This window comes from Ornithorhynchus anatinus, chromosome X3 (genome assembly GCF_004115215.2).
Source record: "Ornithorhynchus anatinus isolate Pmale09 chromosome X3, mOrnAna1.pri.v4, whole genome shotgun sequence".
In the NCBI taxonomy this organism is placed as follows: domain Eukaryota; kingdom Metazoa; phylum Chordata; class Mammalia; order Monotremata; family Ornithorhynchidae; genus Ornithorhynchus; species Ornithorhynchus anatinus.
Genome location: NC_041751.1, coordinates 30441227 through 30465612, shown reverse-complemented (window position 1 = coordinate 30465612; position 24386 = coordinate 30441227). Strand labels below are relative to the sequence as shown.

The following is a 24386-nucleotide window of genomic DNA, read 5'->3' as shown; positions in this document are numbered from 1 at the left end:
AGACTTATTTCGAATAATAGCCAACTTTATGTGATTAAGGTAAAAGGATGGATTACAATTTCTCCACTGAATACTATAATTCTTCAAAAACAGAGGCAGACTGCTTTTCGACCTAATCCAAAGCACCATATATACCTAGAGAGGTACTCCCAATGTAAAAACCGAAGGCAGGTACTCCCAATGTAAAAACCGAAGGCATTCTCCTTCCACAAATCGTCTTTTCTTTTGCAGGTGCCAGACTTCAATGTTGAAAAACGATGGCCAGTGTTTCAATTTTTCTATGAGACAATTTGAAAACCCAGGTTTAAAAGGGTTTTGTAAATTGGCCTTAATACTTAGATCTAGGAACAATGATCTATGATGACTTCACTAGCCAGTAAAGTAAAATTCATCTTAAATTAAAATGCTCTCTTTTTTGAACAAGACAATACAATGTTCTATGTCATGCAATGAATTATATGGGTTTACTTGTCAGTATAAATTTTCTGGCAACAGTCATAAAGAATTCTATCATTTATTTTAATGCTAGAGAGAATCATCTTTTCTCTTTCATACTGACGTAGCATTTCCATTTCTTCTCACAAAAGACTTGGCAATGCTTCAAAATGAGTGCTATTACAAAATATTCTTTTACCACATAGTAAATATATGACTTTCTCTTCCCTTCTATTCACAGCTCTCCAAAGGGAACTTACCTTTGATTACACTGATCTGCTGTCAGGTTTAAAGTAACCAGTTTCATCATTTGCCCTACTCCAAATATGAATGGAATTTTCTGGTTGTCTTTCCTTGTTCTAGACTGCAGCATGCATCATCTTTACTACTCTTCTACTCCCAGTGAGATATAATCGATCAATCAATAGTATTTAGTGAGTACTCACCATAAGCAGAGCCCCATGCTAAGTGCTTGGTGCCGTGTAGAAAAGAGTCAAATGACCTGCTCACTCCAAGCTAGAGGTTTTTATTCCCACTAACTCCCAGAAAGTCCTAGCAAGTATCCACAGGCCCATGTACTCAGCATATGTTGCCTGTAAATCTGGAAAGGAATCAGTTGGCCCATGTAACTAGTGCCAACTCAAACCATCGTCCCCCTAGCTGATGCAGCTTCCCCTGTCCCTCCCTGCCATGATTCCAATGGCTCAAAATCTTTACGGCCTCTTGTTAGTCTCTGAGTTGTCAGTCTGCTCCTGCAGTCTATCATTGGTGGTCAGGCAGGAAGTCTGCTCACCTCGGTCCCCAAAATAACAATAATAATGATGATGGTATTTGTTAAGTACTTACTATGCGTCAAGCACTATTCTAGGCATTGGGTAGATACAAGCTAATCAGGTTGGACACAGTCCCTGTCCCACTTGGAGCTTGCAGTCTTAATCTCCATTTTACAGATGAGGGAAATGAGGCCCAGAGAGGTTTAGTGGCTTCCCCAAGGTAACACAGCAGACAAGTGACAGGATTAGAACTGCATATGCACCATCCCTAGTCCCTCCTTGGATGTTCCCACTGGTATAACACTCTTCCACGGGCTTAGTACATTGGGCTCCGCACAGAGTAAGTGCTCAGTAAATACAAACGTTTGATTTGATTGATTTTAGAATTGTAGACAGTTCCTCTATTTGGAATTGGTGGTAAGTGGGAGTTCCATAGCACTCCTTAAACATGAAGAAAGACCAAACCATAAAGTGGCATTAACTTGGTGAGTAATTTACTTTTGCTAAACTCAGTAAAAAAAACAGCTCATTTAACAGTGATTAGCTTGTTACATGAGTATTCTTCAGCAAACCCTTGTCAGAGATTTGCAAATATCCTTCAAATGTGAATGTCAAAATCACCTGGATTAAGCTCTTTTGTTTTAAGTTTCATTAGGAAATGAAGAAATGGCTGAAAGTTTACTGAAAACCTGCACCTTGACAATTGGAGAAATGAAGGTCTCATACATCTCAGTCCATGTGACACGCTGGATTAGAGAGAGGAGTCACAGTTAAAAATCTTTCTCTGTAATTAGGAAATTGCATTATCCCTACTGCCCCAGCAGCCATTCCTATTTTTTAGCTGTCCTTATAATAATAATGGCATTTGTTAAGCACTTACTATGTGTGAAGCACTTTTCTAATTGCTGGGAGGGGGATACAAGGTGATCAGGTTGTCCCACGTGGGGCTCACAATCTTAATCCCCATTTTACAGATGAGGTAACTGAGGCCCAGAGAAGTGCAGTGAACTTGCCCAAAGTCACACAGCTGACAAGTGGTGGACCCAGAATTAGAACCCACGACCTCTGACTCCCAAGCCCGGGCTCTTTCCACTGAGCCACGCTGCTTCTCAGAAATTCTTCAGAAATTGTCAGTCTATAGGGCTGAACTGCATCCACCGAGTGATCGATCAGGTGGATTTAACCGAGTGCTTACTGTGCGCAGGGCACTGTGCTAAGGTCCTGTGATGTCAAAGAGATCTAAAAATCAATTGTATTTACTCTGGTAGTTGGGCCTCCAGAACACAGTGGTATCCAAAAAGCAGTTCCTGGAGCACTGTATCAAACAACTGGCATGGGCTAAGCACTTATTAACTGACAAATGGTCCCAGTGCACTTTAGAAGGTGCTCAGAGTCTGTTGAGCGGGAATAATTTCCCATTGGATCAGAAGCAAAATTGGACTCTACCTTGTAGATTCCTCGTTGCATCCACAAGCCTGGGAGTCAGAGGACTTGGGACCCAATCCCAGCTCTGTCAGTCACCTGCTGTGTGACTTTGGGCAAGTCGCTTAACTTCTCTGGGCCTCTGTTTCCTCATCTGTAAAATGGGGAATCAATACCTGTCCTCCCACCTACTTAGACTGTGAGCCCCATGTGGGAAAAGGACTATGCCCAGCTGTATCTACATCTATCCTTGACCCATAGAGTAAGGACTTAACAAGGGCAATGGTAATAAGAGAAGCAGCATGGCTCAGTGGAATGAGCACGGGCTTGGGAGTCAGAGGTCGTGGGTCAGAGGTCGTGGTTTCTAATTCCGGTCCTGCCACTTGTCAGCTGTGTGACTTTGAGTGAGCCCCTTAACTTCTCTGTGCCTCAGTTGCCTCATCTTTAAAATGGGGATTAAGACTGTGAGCCCCACGTGGGACAACCTGATTACCTTGTATCTCCCCCAGCGCTTAGAACAGTGCTCTGCACATAGTAAGCGCTTTACAAATACCAGGATTATTCATTCAATTCATTCATTCAATAGTATTTATTGAGCGCTTACTATGTGCAGAGCACTGTACTAAGCGCTTGGGATGAACAAGTCGGCAACAGATAGAGACAGTCCCTGCCGTTTGACGGGCTTACAGTCTAATCGGGGGAGACGGACAGACAAGAACAATGGCACTAAACAGCGTCAAGGGGAAGAACATCTCGTAAAAACAATGGCAACTAAATAGAATCAAGGCGATGTACAATTCATTAACAAAATAAATAGGGTAACGAAAATATATACAGTTGAGCGGACGAGTACAGTGCTGTGGGGATGGGAAGGGAGAGGTGGAGGAGCAGAGGGAAAAGGGGAAAATGAGGCTTTAGCTGCGGAGAGGTAAAGGGGGGATGGCAGAGGGAGTAGAGGGGGAAGAGGAGCTCAGTCTGGGAAGGCCTCTTGGAGGAGGTGATTTTTAAGTAAGGTTTTGAAGAGGGAAGAGAATCAGTTTGGCGGAGGTGAGGAGGGAGGGCGTTCCAGGACCGCGGGAGGACGTGACCCGGGGGTCGACGGCGGGATAGGCGAGACCGAGGGACGGCGAGGAGGTGGGCGGCAGAGGAGCGGAGTGTGCGGGGTGGGCGGTAGAAAGAGAGAAGGGAGGAGAGGTAGGAAGGGGCAAGGTGATGGAGAGCCTTGAAGCCTAGAGTGAGGAGTTTTTGTTTGGAGCGGAGGTCGATAGGCAACCACTGGAGTTGTTTAAGAAGGGGAGTGACATGCCCAGATCGTTTCTGCAGGAAGATGAGCCGGGCAGCGGAGTGAAGAATAGACCGGAGCGGGGCGAGAGAGGAGGAAGGGAGGTCAGAGAGAAGGCTGACACAGTAGTCTAGCCGGGATATAACGAGAGCCCGCAATAGTAAGGTAGCCGTTTGGGTGGAGAGGAAAGGGCGGATCTTGGCGATATTGTAGAGGTGAAACCGGCAGGTCTCGGTAACGGATAGGATGTGTGGGGTGAACGAGAGGGACGAGTCAAGGATGACACCGAGATTGCGGGCCTGCAGGACGGGAAGGATGGTCGTGCCATCCACGGTGATGGAGAAGTCTGGGAGCGGACCGGGCTTGGGAGGGAAGATGAGGAGCTCAGTCTTGCTCATGTTGAGTTTTAGGTGGCGGGCCGACATCCAGGTGGAGACGTCCCGGAGGCAGGAGGAGATGCGAGCCTGAAGGGAGGGGGAGAGGACAGGGGCGGAGATGTAGATCTGCGTGTCATCTGCGTAGAGATGGTAGTCAAAGCCGTGAGAGCGGATGAGTTCACCGAGGGAGTGAGTGTAAATGGAGAACAGAAGAGGGCCAAGAACTGACCCTTGAGGAACTCCAACAGTTAAAGGATGGGAGGGGGAGGAGGCTCCAGCGTAGGAGACCGAGAATGATCGGCCAGAGAGGTAAGAGGAGAACCAGGAGAGGACAGAGTCCGTGAAGCCAAGGTGAGATAAGGTATGGAGGAGGAGGGGATGGTCGACAGTGTCAAAGGCAGCAGAGAGGTCAAGGAGGATCAGAATGGAGTAGGAGCCATTGGATTTGGCAAGAAGGAGGTCATGGGTGACCTTAGAGAGAGCAGTCTCGGTAGAGTGGAGGGGACGGAAGCCAGATTGGAGGGGGTCTAGGAGAGAATGGGAGTTAAGGAATTCTAGGCATCGATTGTAGACGACTCGTTCTAAGATTTTGGAAAGGAAGGGTAGTAGGGAGATAGGACGATAACTGGAGGGGGAAGTGGGGTCAAGAGCGGGTTTTTTTAGGATGGGGGAGACGTGGGCATGTTCGAAGGCAGAGGGGAAGGAGCCCTTGGAGATCGAGTGGTTAAAAATAGAAGTTCACCACTGGTCATGCATATCTCCTGGCTTAATCTGTATGTTCTCTTGCAAGTTTTCGTAGTCCTCTTTTTCGTTAGGATCAAGAGGTGCTGAGATGTATTTTTGATGCATTTTCTGAAGCACTGTGTTCTAATGGAAAGAGCACAGACCCGGGAGTCAGAGGAACTGGATTCTAATCCCAGCTCCCCGACACGTCTGCCGTGTGACCTTGGGTAAGTCACTTAACTTCTCCATGCTCCAGTGTCCTCATCTGTAAAATGAGGATTAAATCCTACTCCCTTTACTTAGACCATGAATCTTATGTGGGACAGGGACTGTGTCCAACCTGGAATATTTTGTAACTACTCCAGCATTTAATACAGAGCTTGGCACATAGTGAGTGCTCAGCAAATATCATGAGTGTTATCATTATTCCTTTGCTACAAGTAGTCTGCCAGAAGCCATACCAATGAATTTGAATTACTTCAGAATCAGCACAGTGATTCTGTATGTCCATATTGAACAGTGCTTGGCACATAGTAAGCGCTTGACATATGCCATTATTATTATTATATAGCCATAATTCATTTTAGTGTTCCTCTAGGTTTCTAAGCTGCTGTAAGCAGGGATCATTTCTATCATTTCTGTCGTATTGTACTTCCCCAAGAGTTTAGTACAGTACTCTGCACACAGTAAGTGCACAATACCATTGATTTAATTGATTGATATCCATTTACCCACAACTATCATGGGAACACAGTCCACCCAGTTACCCACAATTTTCCTGGAGCTCTTATCCTGGATTCTAGACTGCTAGACATCCCCCCCCCCCCACTCTGTTCCCAGCAAGGAAGAAAGCCATGGGGATTTCATGGGGAAGAAAGAGAAAAGCTGCCAGCTCCAATCCTTGGGCAGGAGCTGGTGAATAGTTTCCGCTTTCCCTCCCATTTGTTTAAAGGGCACTGCAAATCTACCAGGCTTGTAAGGGTAGAAAAACACCTCTCTGTCTTGAAACCCCAAGCTCAAATGATCACATCTAGATAGTTTTTCCACCACCTTACCCACCATGGCATACATACACCACCTCCTGCAGTTTATGAAATCCCTTTTCCCCAAATTTTTGTTTTTGCTATGGAGAAAGCAGATCTTGGAAACCGAGTCCCTGCTGCCAAGTGAAGCAAGATAGAATGGCTGCTGAGTACTCACCACACTCATCCTCCTCCGTTCAAAATGATAAGGGAATGTGCCCCAAGTGTAGGAGAAATCAACCATCAGACTTTTCCACCCATCAGATGTGGCCGAGGGGTGGTGAGCATTCAACAGGCAAGCGTACCTACCAATCAGTTACTGCCTGGAGGAGGAGACAGTGGGAGGGGTGGATGGAAGAGCAATGTTTTAATTGGAGGAATCTAAAGAGTTTCCCAGAAGCCTTTCATATTTCATAGAGCTGTAGAGTAGCAAGCCACAAACACAGCATGTTCCTGTGAGAGACTTTGAATTGAGACTATTGGAATTAATCATATCTTAGAGGAGCAATGATTTGTGATTTTATTTTTCCCTTTACATCTCTTGCAATCAATGCTTTTTTAATTGAGCGCTACTCTGTGCAGAGCACTGTAACGAACACTTGGGAGAGTAAAATATAATAGAGTTGGTAGAACTGTTCCCTGGCCACAGTGAGCAATGCATTTATTAACTGATAGTTCTGAATTGTACACACAGGCAATATAAAATGGTTATGGAAGTATTTGGAGGGCCAAAAAAAAATCCATTTCTTGAAAACAAAACAAAATACAGGCCTAACTATTCTTTGAAATTATCTGATTATCAAGATTTGACAAAATATAGCGTTCATCAGTGTTTAATTTGACATCCTAAATTTGCATATGCCTCATCCATCCCAACAGAAAATTCTGGTCTTTATCCAAGAGACACCCAGTCTTGTCCAGCCTTGAGGTAAGGAGCTGGACTTGATAACACTTTAAAATCTTAGTGCTCGAAGCAATTTTTTAAGACAGGTTTTGGGTTTTTTTTTTCCCTCTGATTATGTAGTCTGTGTGGTCAGACTATGCGTTATTAAGTGATCCTTTTGTACACAGTGGGACTGGTAGAGATTAAATCAGGTGGCATCTTCCACTATTTTAGATTTGTTTTCTGTTTTCTTTTCCGGGCATAGGTAAGAGAGCCTCTGTGTGTGTGTATGCATGCATGTGTGTATAGAGGGGTAAGGTCTTGAACTGTGTTCTTTTCTATCATTGGGAACCAGAGCAATATCATCATTGCATATCAAAGTGAAAAGTAGATGGTAAAGATATTTACACCAGTTTGAAACCCCACAGAAGGGTGTTCTGATAGAAAAAAAAAAGAAAAAGTCTGTGAAGCAAGATGGAATGTAATAAATCCTGAAAGAGAAGTGGAGCACATTCACATTCTGAAAGTGTAAAATCCCTTTGCCACCTTGTTCGTTGAAAATGATTTTGAAGATGTACTGAGTGCCTGGCTACTTCAGATTAGGTTCATTCCATGTCAAGGACCTACCTGGTATAATGACTGCTTTTTCTTCATGCCTGGACTACTGTGAGTTCTTCAGAAAAATTCACATGCTGCAACTATCCAATTTATGCCCTCACAAGTCCACTGCTTTAAGAACAATGCGCTTCGGGATATAGCTTCTTCCCCAGGTATGGTGTATTGATTTTTTGCTTCCAAATCTACAGTTTATTCCAGATATACCACCTTTAGAATAACTTCCTCCCTAGACAGTGATAATATACAAGGCATTGGGATCGATATCAATTAGCCCCCATTCAGAAATGAATAACAAATCAGTACATTTTATTACATAAACAACGTGGTGAATCAATCCCAGCTTTTAAGGAGACTAGAAAGGTTAAAACTATTATGGAACAAAAATAGGAACATCTCCCTACTTCTCCTCGAACCAATAGGTGGTGTATGTTTAACATATTTTTTTTTCTCTTCAGTCAGGTGCAAATGTATATATTTGCTTGTCATTTGCTTTAAAGGGAAAATGTGATGTTTTGTAAGTAAATAGTGATCCAACTTTAAAGTGTTCCAGGGACACGTAAAGGTAACAGTTTTACACGGAGCCAATTTATAGGACTGGAGATATACCCTCATACACAGGATCAGATGATAAATGTGAGGAAATGTACCTCTAGAGCAAAACAGTCTACCAAAAGCTTGATTGCTTTCCCAAAGCTGCTATAGAATTTTACTCTAGGATTGGTCAATTGAAATAAAGTGGGGGGTAGGAAGAATAACCGATATTTCCCTCTAGTAGAAATCATGGGGGAATCATGGCATAAGGAGCCAAGAAAAGCAATTAGGTCAAGCACTCCACAGAGCTCTTCCTTGAAACTGGTAAATTCAAATAAAGTCTCTGGGATCTAAGACACTATGCTACACTGAGTTCCATGCTCTAGAAGAGCATGTTATAATGAGGTCCCACAGTAACTGTGAAAAAGAAAGCACTCTTCTGTCAGAATCATGAAAATTTGAAATCAAATGACAGATTTAAAACAAAAAAAACCCCAAATTTTCAGTAACCCTAAGTCTATAATTGAAAAAACTGTGATGCCAAGAAGGACCAAAAGGTAGCAGCTATGACATCACGGAAAGGGTGATCTTTACACATGCACATTGTGGAAGTGATTGTTGATTGTACATCTGTCTCTTTAGCCATACCCACATACGTGGATAAAATCTTCCCACAGAAAGGGCCATTTTGCAACCCAAGGGGCAGCATGATCTCTTCCAGCTTGATCAGGGACAACAGAAGCTGCATTTATTAATTTTCCTACTGTATGTAGAGCATCCCGGCTCCACCGCTTGCCACCTATGTGACTTTGGGCAAGTCATTTAATTTCTCTGTGCCTCAATTACCTCATCTGTAAAATGGGGATTAAAAACTGTGAGCCCCATGAGGGACAACCTGATCACCTTGTATCCCCCCAGCACTTAGAACAGTGCTTTGCACATAGTAAGCGCTTAACAAATACCACCATTATTATTATTATTATATCTCACTCATTCTTCCCCCATATTCAGTCTGTCTCCAAATCCTGCCGGCTCTACCTTTACAACACCTCTAGAATCCATCCCTTCCTCTCCATCCAAACTGTTACTATACTGATCCAAGCAATTATCATTTCTCACTTAAACTTCTGTATTGGCCTCCTTCCTGACCTTCCTGCCTCCTGTCTATCTCTAACAATTCTACTGAGCAGGTCATTTTTCTAAAAATTCACTCCGTTCACTTCTCCCTTCTCCTCAAAAACCTCCAATGATTGTCCATCCATCTCCACACCAAAAAGAAACTCCTTACCTTTGGCTTGAAGACACTCAATTAGCTCCTCCTCACCCACCTAAACTCACCCCTCTCCCATTTCCATACAGCCCACACTTTTAGCTCCTTTATAACCAACCTATGCTCTGAACCTTGATCTTGTCTATTTTTGCCCATGTCTTTCTCTGTCTTGAACTCCCTCTCCATTTATAGAGAAGCAGTGTGGTTTAGTTATCAGAGCACAGGCCTGGGAGTCAGAGGTCATGGGTTCTAATCCTCATTCTGCCACTTGTCTGCTGTGTGACCTTGGGCAAGTCACTTAACTTCTCTGTGCCTCCATTATCTCATCTGTAAAATGGGGATTAAGAATATGAGCCCTATGTGGGAAAGGGACTGTCTAATTGGATAGAGTGGCTGGCACATAGTAAGTGCTAAACAAATTTACCTTGCCTTATGCCCTCGAGTCGTCTCCCATCCATAGTGACATCTCTGCCAGAACACCCCACCTCCATCAGCAATCGCTCTGGTAGTGTGTCTGTAGAATTTTCTTGGTAAAAAATCCAGAAGTGATTTCCCTTTGGCTCCTTCTGTGCAGTAAACCTGAGTCTCCTGCCCAGCACAGATGAGTTTTGACTTGTAGCAGATTGCCTTCCAATGGCTAGCCACTGCCCAAGCTAGGAATGGACAGGCCTCTGCTTGACCCTCCCGTAGTCGATACTGGTAGAGTACTGGAAATTCTCCAGGTGAGACCCTGAGAGGGGACTAAACAAACAACACAATTATTATCACTGACAGACTCCCCATCTTTACAGCCCTTCTAAAATCATATCTACTTTGAGAAGCCTTCCCTGACTGACTAAGCTCACATTTCTCCACCTTATTCCCCCCCACCACTAGACATCATCTAAACACTCTGGTCTGTTCCTAATAAACACTTTGATACTCACTCCTCCCCTACAGCACTTACACACATGTTCTTATACTCTGCTGCTTCCCCTATCTGTAATATATTTTAATGTCTGTCTCCCACATTAGATGGTATGATCATGTCTACCAACTCTATTGGAGTATAGTCTCCCAAACACTAATACAGTACTCTTCACACAATAAGTGCTTAGTAAATACCATTTACTGATTGATAGGGACTTTGGAGTACTGAATAAATTGAAGGCATTATATTATATATTTTTATAATATATATATTATATATACATACACACACACACACAACAGGAACCCTTTCTTCCATTCCCTTGTACTCTCTTTCACTCTTATCCTCTATTTATGGTAACAAATACCATAAACACAGACTTCCGTTCACTCATTCAATTGTATTTGAGCACTTAGTGTGCAAAGCACTGTACTAAGAGATCGGGAGAGTACATTATAACAACAGACACATTCCCTGACTACAATAAGCTTACAGTCTAGAGGGGGAAGCAGACGTTAACATAAATAAATACATTACGGATAAATTCAGGTACGTCCACATTCTTTTTCCAGAAAGTTCTAGCACCATGATCTTGTTTTGCCCAAGGGATTCAGAAAAGCACTTTGCTTTTTGAAATTCCTAATGTCTCTCTCATTATTATTTTGGGGTTTTTAAAATCACGATTGAAATGAAATTTCTGGCCACGAATCTCAGAAGTAGAAAGGGCAGTCATCTTAGAAGTTCCTTCTAAATGAGAAGGAAAATGAATATATGTGTTTCTAGCCAAAGTTAGGGTCTAGCGCACAAGGGAAATATGCTTTGTTTCAAAGCCATCCCTAATGAAATGAATCTTATTGAAAGCTAAATGTTTCTACATCACCGTGTCTGATAGCCCAGGGGTGATGACAATAGGAACAGTGGTGATAGCATACCACGTGTCTATCTCCTGATGGGTTAGGGTTTAAGTACTTGACACCCTCTAATCCCAGTGGTTTTTGTGTTTGGAGCGGGGTCAGTGGGGGTACCCGAACCCAATTCCCCCACAGAGTATGTATAATAATAATGTTGGTATTTGTTAAGCGCTTACTATGTGCAGAGCACTGTTCTAAGCACTGGGGTAGATACAGGGTAATCAGGTTGTCCCACGTGAGGCTCACAGTTAATCCCCATTTTACAGATGAGGTAACAGGCACAGAGAAGTTAAGTGACTTGCCCACAGTCACACAGCTGACAAGTGGCAGAACCAGGAGTCGAACCCATGACCTCTGACTCTGAAGCCCAGGCTCTTTCCACTGAGCCACGCTGCTTCCCGTATCTACTATCTACTATCACCTACCATTGTGTAGTTATTGAAATGAGCCAGAGAGCTCGACGGGCTTTTGCTGAGTGGGAGGGAGTCGCAAGTGTACATCACAGAAATTGAAAGCTAGCTTGAAAATAATAACAAGGAGAAAGGACACCAAGCTCCATGATTGCAATGATCCTGAGCCTGCCGATCGGTACAACCATATGGAGTGGTAGGTGATGAATGAGCATTTATAGGTAAGGGAAAAAGAATATCTCTTTAGTCCAGTAAGTAACCACGAGTGGGGTAGGATGCAGGTTCTTCTCTCTGCTACTTCTGATCTGAGTGTCGAACAAAGCCCCGTTTACAAACCAGGAGAGTCAGGATCCCAAACAAAAACTTTCACGTATTTTCTTCTCATACTACCACTTAGAATAGTGGTTTCATAATTTTAGAAAAACATCCCTATTTCATGAAACTTGAGTGCACCTACTTAGGGAGCAGATTAATTACAGTAGACAAGAAGCAACATTTTCCGGATGTTACACTGTAGGTAGTCTAATAATGTTCACAGTTGAGAATTAATGTCATCTAGAACTCACACTGTTGTAAACATACTGCGCTTATTGCTCCAAACATGGTGTAAACTACCTACGTGGTTTGATACCAAAAGTGAAAAGAAGAAATACTTTACTAGGGCTTTAGACTAATATCTGAAGGATTTATGGAAAAAAAATACATCTAGAAGTTGGGGGACCGTCAGGTTATCTTTATTCTAATTCCCTGAAAGCAAGGACACAGGCTAACATAATATTCTTTGCCATTCAGCAGTCCCGAATTTCCACCGGCCACAAAATTCTGGGAAGCAACATGGCCTAGTGAAAAGCAGAAGTCAGAGGACCTGGTTTCTAATTCCACTCTGCCAGCTGCCTGCTGTGTGACCTTGGACAGATCACTTGACTTCTCTGAGCTTCAGTTTCCTCAACTGAATACCCACTCTCCCTCCTGCTTAGACCGTGAGTCGTAAGTGGGTCAGGGACTCCGTCCATAATGATTAACTTGTAACTATACCAGTGCTGAGAACAGTACTCGACACACAGTAAGCACTTAACAAATACCATAAAAATAAAAGCTTGCTCATACTGACTGATCAGATCACTGAACATCCATCAGCTACGTGTTTGATGAGTAGAGGAGATAAAGTGATGGTGATTAATTCCAAAAGTGAGAATGACTCTTGTCCTCCTACTCGGCACAATTCTGTTCAGAACAGACTTAATGCCGAGTTGAAAAGAAAAAAACAAAATCACAGAATCTGGCTGTTTCTTGATGGTTCTTATGGTGTCTGACTCATTAGCCATCCAAGGATCGGGAGATTTGAATGCTACTTACAATGAATCACGCACCAGAGTGACTTTTCTTTCCTAAATCCTGGCCAATTTACCTCCCATATTTAATTTATCCTTTTAAATCAAACCCCAGACCACCCTCCCAAATACTTTTTCTGGAGCAAGGGACATATTCACATCGTAAGGGCCATAATTATATATTTAATTATTATTTTTTTAACTTTGGCCACTCACAGTCCTTTAAGGTGATTGTAGCAGTCCCCCAGTTATCGGCTATAAACACTGGCTGAGGGTGTCTCCAGAGGCAAAACTTTCTTGTCTCTTCGAAACACAACCCGATTGCCTGCTGTCAGCTGATAGGTGGAGGTAATAATAATAATAATAATGTTGGTATTTGTTAAGCGCTTACTATGTGCCGAGCACTGTTCTAAGCACTGGGGTAGACACAGGGGAATCAGGTTGTCCCACGTGGGGCTCACAGTCTTAATCCCCATTTTACAGATGAGGTCACTGAGGCACCGAGAAGTTAAGTGACTTGCCCAAAGTCACACAGCTGACAAGTGGCCGAGCTGGGATTCGAACCCATGACCTCTGACTCCAAAGCCTGTGCTCTTTCCACTGAGCCACATTGCTCCACAAGGTGGGGCCTTGAGACTGGACCAGCTGAACTATGTTCCCATTCTAAGAAATCTACTGCCTTCTTTTGTTTGCTTCATTGGAAAGTTTCTCTCCCAGCATCTCCGTTTCCTTGTTACAGACTCTTGTACAATCCCAAATTCTGCAATGCTACACCTAAAGACTTTGAAAAGTTATTTGAATAGACATCTTTTCTTTAAATTTATTTCTGTGGTTTTGATGGTGTAGCATAGAGAAAATAAGTATCATAAAAAAAAATTTGATTTTGACTTATTTTGCTGTTCAATCTCATTTCAACTTTGCCCTAAAGTATTTGGGGCTCACCCCCCTAAGTTTGGCCATAATGGGATTTTATTTGTAGTAATATTTGTCACCATTCAGTATAGTGGGGAACGCAGTTGAGAGATAGCATATTTTTAGCTCAGAAGTCTGTAGTAGCTACATAAGGATGGCAATGACCTCCTCATCCACTAATGACTGAATTCTGGAATGCCTTTCAGGAAACGAGTGAGGGCAGGTTAGGGCACTGGACTAGAGGATAAGGAAGCCACCTTCAGCATTCCTGGAACACATATACATGTCAAATACATGATTATCAGTTTATCGGAGTGATGCGATTCCTAATAAAGTTAGGTTGACACTTGTAGATTCAACCAAAACACATGCTTTCCCCTTGCAAACACCACCTCTCTCTTTCATGTCTCCCTCCAGTTGTACCTCCACAGTCTTATCCTTCTCCCCCAACCCCAACGGGTAATTCCTATAAACTGCTTTGCTCACCTGGAATAGCTTTGCCCTCCTAATGGAACCCACTTCTCTTATTATGCTTCACCACCTTAATCGTGGCCAGTGTCTTCCCCACAACGTTCAAGAGACTGTCGGAACAGTCTTTGGTCGTGGAAGATAGGGAAAATTGCTGACAAACATCTCTAAAATAAAAAAAAACCAAAAATCCCAAAACTGTAGTATAGGCATCTTTTGCCTTCTTCATGACCTGCCTGGAGGCTTGGGTCTTTGCTAAGAGAAAATAACAACAACAATAAAGGGGCATTTGAACTGGATTAGAAGATGATTGAAGTTACAAAGCAAAAGATCCTGTTTCAATAAATATTGAATGGAATTATTTAAAATATTATTCCTCTGACTGAAAAAAGTGAAAAAAGAGACAGATTATTTGAAGACATAAGCAAAATACCAAATGCAAACTCTATTAAAGCACGTGGGTCTGCAGCAGATCTAATCATCTATCAAACCTGCAGTACTTCATCTGAAATATCAAAGTACCAGACTTTTGATTGCATCATGAACCTCTAAATATCATGTTAGACTAAATATTAAATTTATATGAATTATTTTAAATATTAGTTATTTGCTTGAAATATCTCGGTACTAATAGGTAAATGGGTAAACATTGGAAAAATTAAGTTAAATGCATCAACTTCAAAATTAAATTTGAATAACCCACAGTTCTGAGCAGACTATTTCAGCATCAGGCATACAAAATCTCTTCATTATAGCAGCAGCTGTGAATTAATAGCAGATGAGTTCTATTAATCATAACCAATTTTTTCCATAAAGGCTATACATGAATATCTTAAAAATGTTCCCTTGGTCAGACTGATATAAAAACAGTATGTGCTGAATTTCACGTTCTTTTCTGGTTCTAACTCATTTTAAAGCAGAACACTAAACTGAGCATTCCTACCCCCTGCAAAAAACATAATGTTCAGAATAAATGGGCGTATTTCCAAATGGCATAGTCTGATATGATTTAAATTTCAATTTTAAAATATAAGTAAACCAAGCAAAACAATTTCACTTATGTGGACTATCGCATAATTATCTTTTAATAATCTTTTGATTCACTTGAAGATGTGTACATGTAAGAGCAATAATCAGCTCTTGGCCTAAAGCTGAGCTAATTGAGAACAGGGGGCATTTACGTAGCTCAGCCTCGCTGGAATCAGTTCAGCCCAGGAGAAAATCTTGTCCATCTCTCCAGATTAGAGTTCCCCTCTTCAATTCTCTTTGGGCCAGGAAAAGACTACTAGAGGTAGTGTGGTAGCTTTGTCTTAGACCAGAGACTTATGAAAAGAATGCCTTCTCTTACCCAAAAGCAAAACTTTTTTGCATACAGTACTCAATAAATACCATTAAAAAACCAACCTTCCACATAAATGTAAATGAAGTGTTCCTGATTTCGCAAGCATTATTACTCCCAGCCACAAAAATCTTCAATGGCTACCCATTTCTCTCAGACTGAAGCACAACCTCCTATCCCCCACATTTAAGGCTCTCCACCTGCTGTCTCCTTTACATCTCTTTAATCCCTTCTTTTATTACACTTTACCTCCTTCCCTAAGTTACCCGAACATAATTTTCTTTACTCTCCTATCTTAGACCCATTGTTCACACCTAATCAATCAACAGAATTTACTGAGCACTACTAGCAGCGTGGCTCAGTGGAAAGAGCATGGGCTTTGGAGTCAGGGCTCATGAGTTCAAATCCCAACTCTGCCACTTGTCGGCTGTGTGACTGTGGGCAAGTCACTTCACTTCTCTGGGCCTCAGTTCCCTCATCTGTAAAATGGGGATTAAGACTGTGAGCCCCACGTGGGACAACCTGATTCCCCTATGTCTACCCCAGCGCTTAGAACAGTGCTCGGCACATAGTAAGCGCTTAACAAATACCAACATTATTACTAGGTCAAGAACACTGCATTAAGTGCTTGGGAGAGTAGTCTCCAAATAAGCTGCACCCTTCTGGTCATGTCAACTCATCAGCAAAATTTAGCACTTTTATATATATATATACACAGACACATAATAGTGATAATTATAGTATTAAGTACTTACTAAGTGCCAGGCACTGTACTAAGCACTGGGGTTGATACATGCAAGCAAATTAGGTTGGATACAGTCCCTGTCCCTTGTGGGCCTCACAGTCTCAACCCCCATTTTACAGATGAGGTCAGGGAGGCACAGACAAGTAAAGTGACTTGCCCAAGGCCACAAGGCAGACACATGGCAGAGCCAACATTACAACCCACAACCTTCTGACTCCCAGGCCTGTGCTCTATCGACTAAGCCATGCTTCCTCTCTACACACTCACATACATAGATATCAATCAAATTGCCTACCTCTGTTTTTGATATGTGCAGTCATAGTTATCGTTGTATTAATGTTCTTCCTGTAATATCTTCTTCTTGAGGCTTGAGGTCAGGGTTGTCTTTATCACTTCTATGTTCCCAAGTGCCTGCTAATAATAATAATGATAATTGCACTGTTTACTATATTGCCAGGCACTGTGTTATGCCCTGGGATTGATAAAATAAAATCAGGTCACAGTCTAAATGGGATAAAAACGAGTATTGAATCTCCATTTTCCAGATGAGGAAACTGAGGCACAGCAAAGTTAAGTGACTTGACCCAGGTCATACAGCAGTATTCTGTGTGCTACTGTGCTCATCACCCAATGGGCATTCAGGAGGCACTCAATAAATGAGGATGATGAAGATGAAGTCCCAGAGAAATAGTGTTATGAGCACTATGCTATGTGTTATGAAACCCTATCATTCTAGGCCCCCCATTTTGAATCCCCAAACTGAAAGCAGGTTGAACCTAATGTTTAATCACATTACGTTTACATTCTGAAAGTATTTGAATCACAAAAATATATCGGGCATCACGATTTGGTAGGTTTGACAAAAAAACTAATCCTTATGAACGCTGGCATTACTCAAGTTTCCTAGCCATCTTCCACAGCAAGGATGAAGACCCGCTCGTATAAAAAGGTGTATACCTTATGGAGCAGCTTCTGAAAAAGAGAAAGGAAGGCCCTATGGTTTTAGGCATTTCCCGAGTACTTCCTCCTCCACATCGGACCTCATCTGTATTTTAATGTAATTCGACCTCTGCTGATGGTGGATGTCTTTAAATTTTGAGGACGATCTGCATCTCTGGCAATGAGTTTTCAATTCTGCCTGCTTCCTCCCTCCTCTACCAGGTGAGAGCACTGCTTTCATACAATTGTAACAGTGGGAGAATCTAAGCTCCATTATCATACGCAGTGTGAGATCTACACTGAGCCTCCCTGAGCTTCATTTTCATGAGCTAAATTCAGTTCTGCTACGGTATCAAAAGAGGATTAAAACCTGAAAGACGGTCGGAATACAGCAGTCCTGGGATGAGGGAGCTCTCTAAGCACTAACACTTGAGAGTGGTTTGGCCCTGATAAAAATGATTGTCAGATTTTCTACAAATTCTGAACTTGGAAGTGATAGGGACTTGAATTTACTTCTAATTGGAAAAAAAAATGGCTGAAAATAAACCAAAAAGGATTTTTTTTTTCCTTTTGCAACCTGCCTCAGGCTTGGATATATATATATATATATATATATGTATATCCATATATATCAGGTGCCATTCTTGCAAAGTGAATGTAGTTATGTAGTTTAGAATTATATCCAAAACAAGAGGGGATGTCTGTGGAATGTGTATATATCAAACAGAACCAAGCACCAAGTATCACACAGTCTGTGGAGGGAAAATTATAGCAATGCTTATGCTTGTGTGATGACCCCGTAAGAAACTTCCTGAAAGGGAGAATATTGAAAAGAAGGAGAAGGCTATATAAGCATTAATTTCAGAAAATGCTCCACAAGCAAATCCCCGATACAGAGGAACATAGTTTAAGAACCAATTTCAAGCAGTGAGTTAGCCAGGAAATATATTTCATTTATAAAGCATGAGTGTACATATGTCCAATAGCTTTATGCTCTATTAATTCCTCTCACCAAAAATCCCTGCTACACCTGCGGTGATCATACACATTACTGAAGACCTCTCGTGGATGGGGGGATCCAAAGTCCTGAATTCCAATTTAGGGAAAGGGTGATGAGGGAAAAACTCCCATCTCCGCTGAGATCCTTCCTCTCCTTTCCCAAATAGTCAGAAGGTTAGGGTGATCTTTCTTCCAACTCATTAGCCCTGGAAAATTGTCAGAGCTTTGTACCATGGAAGACGGTGACGGAGATTCCTCGGAATGTCACAGCTCTTTGGGCATCTAGGGGTTGAAGTCAGGGAAAGAATTCAGGTCGTCTGGTGCAAGACTTGCTTTGCTCCAAGGTTTACTTTTTTGGATGCATGCCAAGTAAATATTTTTTTTTTATTACATACAGCTAAGGGGAAAATAGACTTGAGGGCCTGGGTCCAGGAAGGTGTTACAAAGCTATCTCATGAAATTGTATGAGTCCCCAGAAATTGTATTCCTCTATCTGTTAGGATGTTTTCATAGAATTCTTAGATCCTAGAACTGGAAGGGAATTTAAGAGATCCATTCAATTACGAGCTCCTCGAGTGGACATTTTGGATCTTTTTTTGTAGAGAAAGAAGTTAAAGTAACAGCCTCTGCTTTTTCAAAATCATCTGTTACCAGCTATTTCTTTCTGTGCCATCAGAGATATCTTACTTGGTATCAATCACAAAGGTTTTTTGATACCGATGACTGGATTTTTCTGTGAGGATAGTAACCCTCTTGAGGCTAGGAAAGGCATCTCTAATTTCTTTGTAATTCTCCCAGGTCCTAAGACCCTATGCACACAGTGGCTACTTATTAAATGGAGGAGTGGGAGAGGACAAAGAGAAGGGATATGGACAAGGGGAATAAGGGGGAGTCTTGTTGACCAGACTACAGCATTCGTGCCTAAATTTCAACACAGCGTTACTTTCACAGATGTGGTACACTTAAACAACTACAATGCAGTCCACTTAAAGCAGACTCCAGTGGGTGCTATATGGATTTATATTGAGGTGTATTTTAAATGTGGTTATCAGTGGAGCTGAATTCCGAGGCACAGAAATATGCTATGATGACCCTTTTTTTAAAATGATATTCATTAAGCACTAGGTGCCAGGATAGGATAAATACAAGCTGAGATCTAGGGTAAATACAAGCTCATCAGATTGGACACAGTCCATGTCCCACATGGGGTTCACAGCCTTAATCCCCATTTTACAGATGATGTAACCGAGGCCCAGGGAAGTGAAGTGACTTGCCGAAGGACACACAGCAGACACGTGGCAGAGTCAGAATTAGAACCCAGGTCCTTCTGACTTCCAGGCCCACGCTCTCCACTAGTTCATGCTTCTTTTCTGAAGCTTTTATTGTGGCTGAATAGTGCAAACAAGTGCTCACTTCTGTCCCCATATTCTGAACCTGGGTGTTTCTTAATGGCACAAACATTTCCTGCTCCCTGTTCACTCAAATCTAAAGAGGACTGGGAAATAACAAATCTAATATATCAGAATCAACTCATTACTGAGCTAGTACCTCTGTGTTTTGTCTGTCTGGATGTGGTTTTATGAGTACACCACTATAATTTCCTATATATTAACCTATATATTAATCGGGTTGACATTCAATACCTGTCTCTTCCAAGGCTCCTCCTCCCTCGTTCCCTCACATTCACTCTCTAGTAAAGGAAATGTATCAGAATTTGAAACATGTTTCTTTTGTTCTCTTTCCAAGCAGACTAGTCTTTTCCCCACTCTCTATCAGATGAGCCATATTTTGCAAACCAGGTCATCTGGGCAATAAAACAACTCTCCCCCATTGAAGTGTAAAGCATCCTGTGGGATGGAGATGTATCATGTGCTTCTGTGTCTCCTAACTGCTTAGTGTACTTCAATTACTTTTAGAAGGAACTCACTAAATGCCAATAACTACTACTATCCCTATCAAAGGAACCTACACTAGAGTATAAGAAGACAACATTTTACCCTTCCATCCTTGAAAACTGCTAAACTTCCTGATATTCTTTGAATTCCTACTTTGCTTCTCCAAGATTAAGCATCTCCAGCTTTATTTCCAGAAGCAGCGTGGCTCAGTGGAAAGAGCCCGGGCTTGGAAATCAGAGGTCATGGGTTCTAGTCCCAGCTCCGCCGCTTGCCAGCTGTGTGACTTTGGGCAAGTCACTTAACTTCTCTGTGTCTCAGTTACCTCATCTGTAAAATGGGGATTAAGACTGTGAGCCCCACGTGGGACAACCTGATTCCCTTGTGTCTACCCCAGCGCTTAGAACAGTGCTCTGCACATAGCGCTTAAATACCAACATTATTATTAAAATGGGGATTAAAACTGTGAGCCCCACGTGGGCCAACCTGATCACCTTGTATCCCCCAGCACTTAGAATGGTGCTTTGCACATAGTGAGCGCTAAACAAATACCACCTTTTTTTAAAATTTCCATTCCTTTGCTTTATGTACCCTGCAGACAGAAGAGGAAGGATAAGTTCCCTGAGTAAAATGTCCTCAACCAAACCACTAGGACTTTTCACCAATATGAGGCCAAAAGGAGAACAAGAAAATTCACACTAAATTCAGTAAGTACGGTCAGCAAATGATATAGGCAGACATAGGATGGGACAAGTGAACCAGTGTGGCACAGGCCTGGCAGTCATTCAATCGTATTTTTTGAGCGCTTACTGTGTGCAGAGCACTGTACACTAAGCACTTGGAATGTACAATTCGGCAACAGATAGAGACAATCCCTGCCCAGCAACGGGCTCGCAGTCTAAAAGTCAGAAGGACCTGGCTTTTAATCCCAGCTCCAAAACTTGTCTGTTGTGTGAACTGGGGCAAATCGCTTCACTTCTCTGTGCCTCAGTCACCTCGTCTGTAAAATGGGGATTAAGACTGTGAGCCCTATGTGGGGACAGGGACTGTGTCCAACTTCTATCTATCCCAGCATTAGTTCAGTGCCTGGCATATAGCAAGCACTTAAATACTATATAAAAAAGTGATGATGAGCCCATGAAGCCATCTTGTTCTAAGGATACTTGGCCACTGATGCTAACTAGTGGGATTGAGGCTTGTGTTACAGTTATGTTTGTTTTATTTAGTATTCACTTTAGAATAAAAAATACATTTTAATCACCTTTAATGAAGTTGATATGCCTTACCTGAATCTAAATAGCATATATATGCATATGTCTATAAATAGAACTAGATATATAGTTTTCCTTCTAATTAGAAGACATGACTGGCAGTGGAATTCAACTATGAGTGGGTATATGGCTAAAAAGGCCAATGTGGGACTCACGGTTCTGGCTGCATTGTGCACACACAGAGTAGTTCATTTTACACATAACTGTGTGTAGGCATAGAGAACTATTTTTCACATTCAATATTTTTAACGTTAGCTTTGACACTTCCATTTTGTTCTCTAATTGGGTATGAGAGTGCAACTACTTATTCTATTAACTTAGCAAGTAATTTTTGTGTGCAAGTTAAAAAAAGTTTGTGGCTAGCTGGATCGTAATGCCCTTCTTGTTTATCGCTTTGGGGGAATTTGATAAAGGGCTACTTCTGGAGACCAAAATCCAGGAAAAGCAGATTTGCTTGTTTATAGAGGGCGGGCTCTATTTCAGGGAGAAACAAAGGAGTTCATATGAGCGAGGGCATCGGGTTCCTAGAAGCAGAACCCATATATTTCATCGAAGCTTCATCCACAGCATGCCACGAGAACATCTATCAATCAACAACATCCCAGCTGTTGTGGGGAAGACACTGGAAATCTCTCTCCCACTGGCAGCTATTGCTCAGATGAGCCATTTTTCTTCCTTTCTTGTCTCAACTTGATCTCCACTCATCTCCTTTTCCTTTAAAATTGCTTCCCTACCTTTGCCTCTGTGGCTTTGGGAGAGCCCTGCCCTGGCCACTGCCACACCAACCTCAGCGCTTAGAACAGTGCTTTGCACATAATAAGCGCTTAACAAATGCCGTTATCATTATTACTATTATTTTAAACCAACAAAAATGGCTCTGCCTTCCCCACTCCATCTCCACTGGGACCAGCTCTTGTCTCCCTCGTTCCCCAAAGTGGGGCACGGGATGGTGGGGAGGGGAACAGTTGCCTATGTTCATGCTGTGATAGCCTTAATCCTGCCAACAGGGACGGGGCAGAGAGGGAAGGGCAGGTGTAGGGAAAAAAAAAAATGGAGCCAGGCAGTCGGTGAGTCATATTCATTGAGTGTTTGCTGTGTGTGGAATAATATACTAAGCGCTTGGGAGAGTACAATATTAGACCGTGAGCCCGTTGCTGGGCAGGGAGTGCCTCTGTTGCAGAATTGTAGATTCCAAGCACTTAGTACAGTGGTCTGCACATAGTAAGCGCTCAATAAATACGACTGAATGAACAGACACATTCCTCACTCACAACGAGTTTACAGTCTAAAGGGAGGGGGGAGGTCTCTCACAAACCACGGACAGGGGGCAGGGCAGTAGGGATCGAGGGGAAGGCCAAGAAAATTATCAAAGGTTTACCTAAGAGACAGCTGGCAGCGGTCAGGAAATTATTTCCCGTGTCTTTGCCACAAGTTAGTATGTCCCTCTGCACCTAAGCATCTGGTCCTCTGAAGTTTTCAACGGCTACACTCGATTGTTTTCATGTAAGAAGTGGAGATCGTTATAGCTTCTTAGCTGCAACCAATGCCTACCCATGACTACAGGGCACGCCTACCCCTGACAACTAATTTCTATCCCTTAATAGTGGCTGAGAGGGAGAACTGGGGTGAGCCCATCAGGAGACAGATAATTCGGCAAAGAGACAGCTTGCAAAGAGCCTTGGGACTGAGGACAGACCTGATTTATGTAGGTGATAACTCTCCCCAGTATCCTCATGCCCAGCATGAATCAGCCTGCCCTGATTCCTCCGGCTCAGGGAAAGTTCAATCCTTATGTGGAACCAAGGTATCTCCCTTTATCCCTCCCTCTAATCTCTCTCTATTCTTCCCTCAGAAAGTTCTTTGGTTTGTTTACAGTCTGAAAATTTAAAATCAATTTGATTATCTGAAACTTGCTGTTGGGGCATTAATGGATCTATTGGAAACCATTTGAACAATAATAGGAGAAAGTAAGCTGCTGTTAGGTTTCCTCCCTCACTCTATTTACTGACCAATTAGATTATGGGGAGTAGGGGAAAAGGACATCTAGGGTAAATAACAGTGTGATTGTGTCCACTTACCCGATGTTGACACAGGCGAGGCAGATGATTATTACATGATGAGATTTCTTTATCTGTTCTGTGTAAAGTCATTTTGACTATTCCTCTTCATTTTTGCATTTTGTAATCATATGTGCTACCCAGGTCAATAAAAAGGTGAAACATCCATTGTTTGAGCATGTCCGTAGTCTTGCTCAGTTTGTGCCTCAAAAACAGGCCTCAGAAAAAAAAAAGAGAATTCTGTGGTCTCCAATAGGCTCTGTTGTATCTGCAGGATCAGGAGGATTTCAAGATCAGCTGTTTTGCTGTGACTGTCATTCCCTTTCTAAATTACATTTTCTCCCCCTAAAATGGGTATTTGAGCATCAGAATGAAGCAAAAGAATATTAAACCAAAGGTCAGCATACTAGATAGCAATAAATGGTTTCGAAGGACAGTATAGAGGCAGTAAAACTCCAATATTGGTTTTTATTCAAGAACTACAGGAAAGAGCAAATGGCGAATGCTAATGTGAATCACTTGGCAAAAGTCACCAGCATGGGAAGTGGGAACAGCTTGTTTTGGTTATGGTGGAGCAGCTTCTCCTCCACCTGGGATTCTAAACACTAATATAAATCAAGAAAACCTCTCCTCTTTCCACTGGCCAACATTCATATCTAACACTATTGCAGGAACTTTGAACCTCCCCTTTGAGTAGTTTGAGCTGATCTTCTAACAGAACCTTTGGTGACAAAACATAGTCACATTCTCTTCTCCTGATCTACCTAAGCCTTTCTCTGCACCTAGTCCCCAAAATGTCCTACAATAGAAAGGATAGCTCTAGTGAGTTACAGGCCCTTTTCCTACCAGAGATCAGTAAATGAACT

General features: G+C 42.3%; 1 long non-coding RNA gene across 1 annotated transcript; it reads right to left on the bottom strand.

Annotated features, from left to right (window-relative positions):
• Positions 1 to 223: 223 nt before the first annotated feature.
• On the bottom strand, positions 224 to 23872 carry LOC103171393. Its single transcript, XR_486764.3, has 3 exons — positions 23542 to 23872; positions 16658 to 16776; positions 224 to 278 (listed from the first exon to the last, which is right to left on the bottom strand). It is a non-coding gene; the product is annotated as an uncharacterized LOC103171393 (long non-coding RNA).
• Positions 23873 to 24386: the final 514 nt, after the last annotated feature.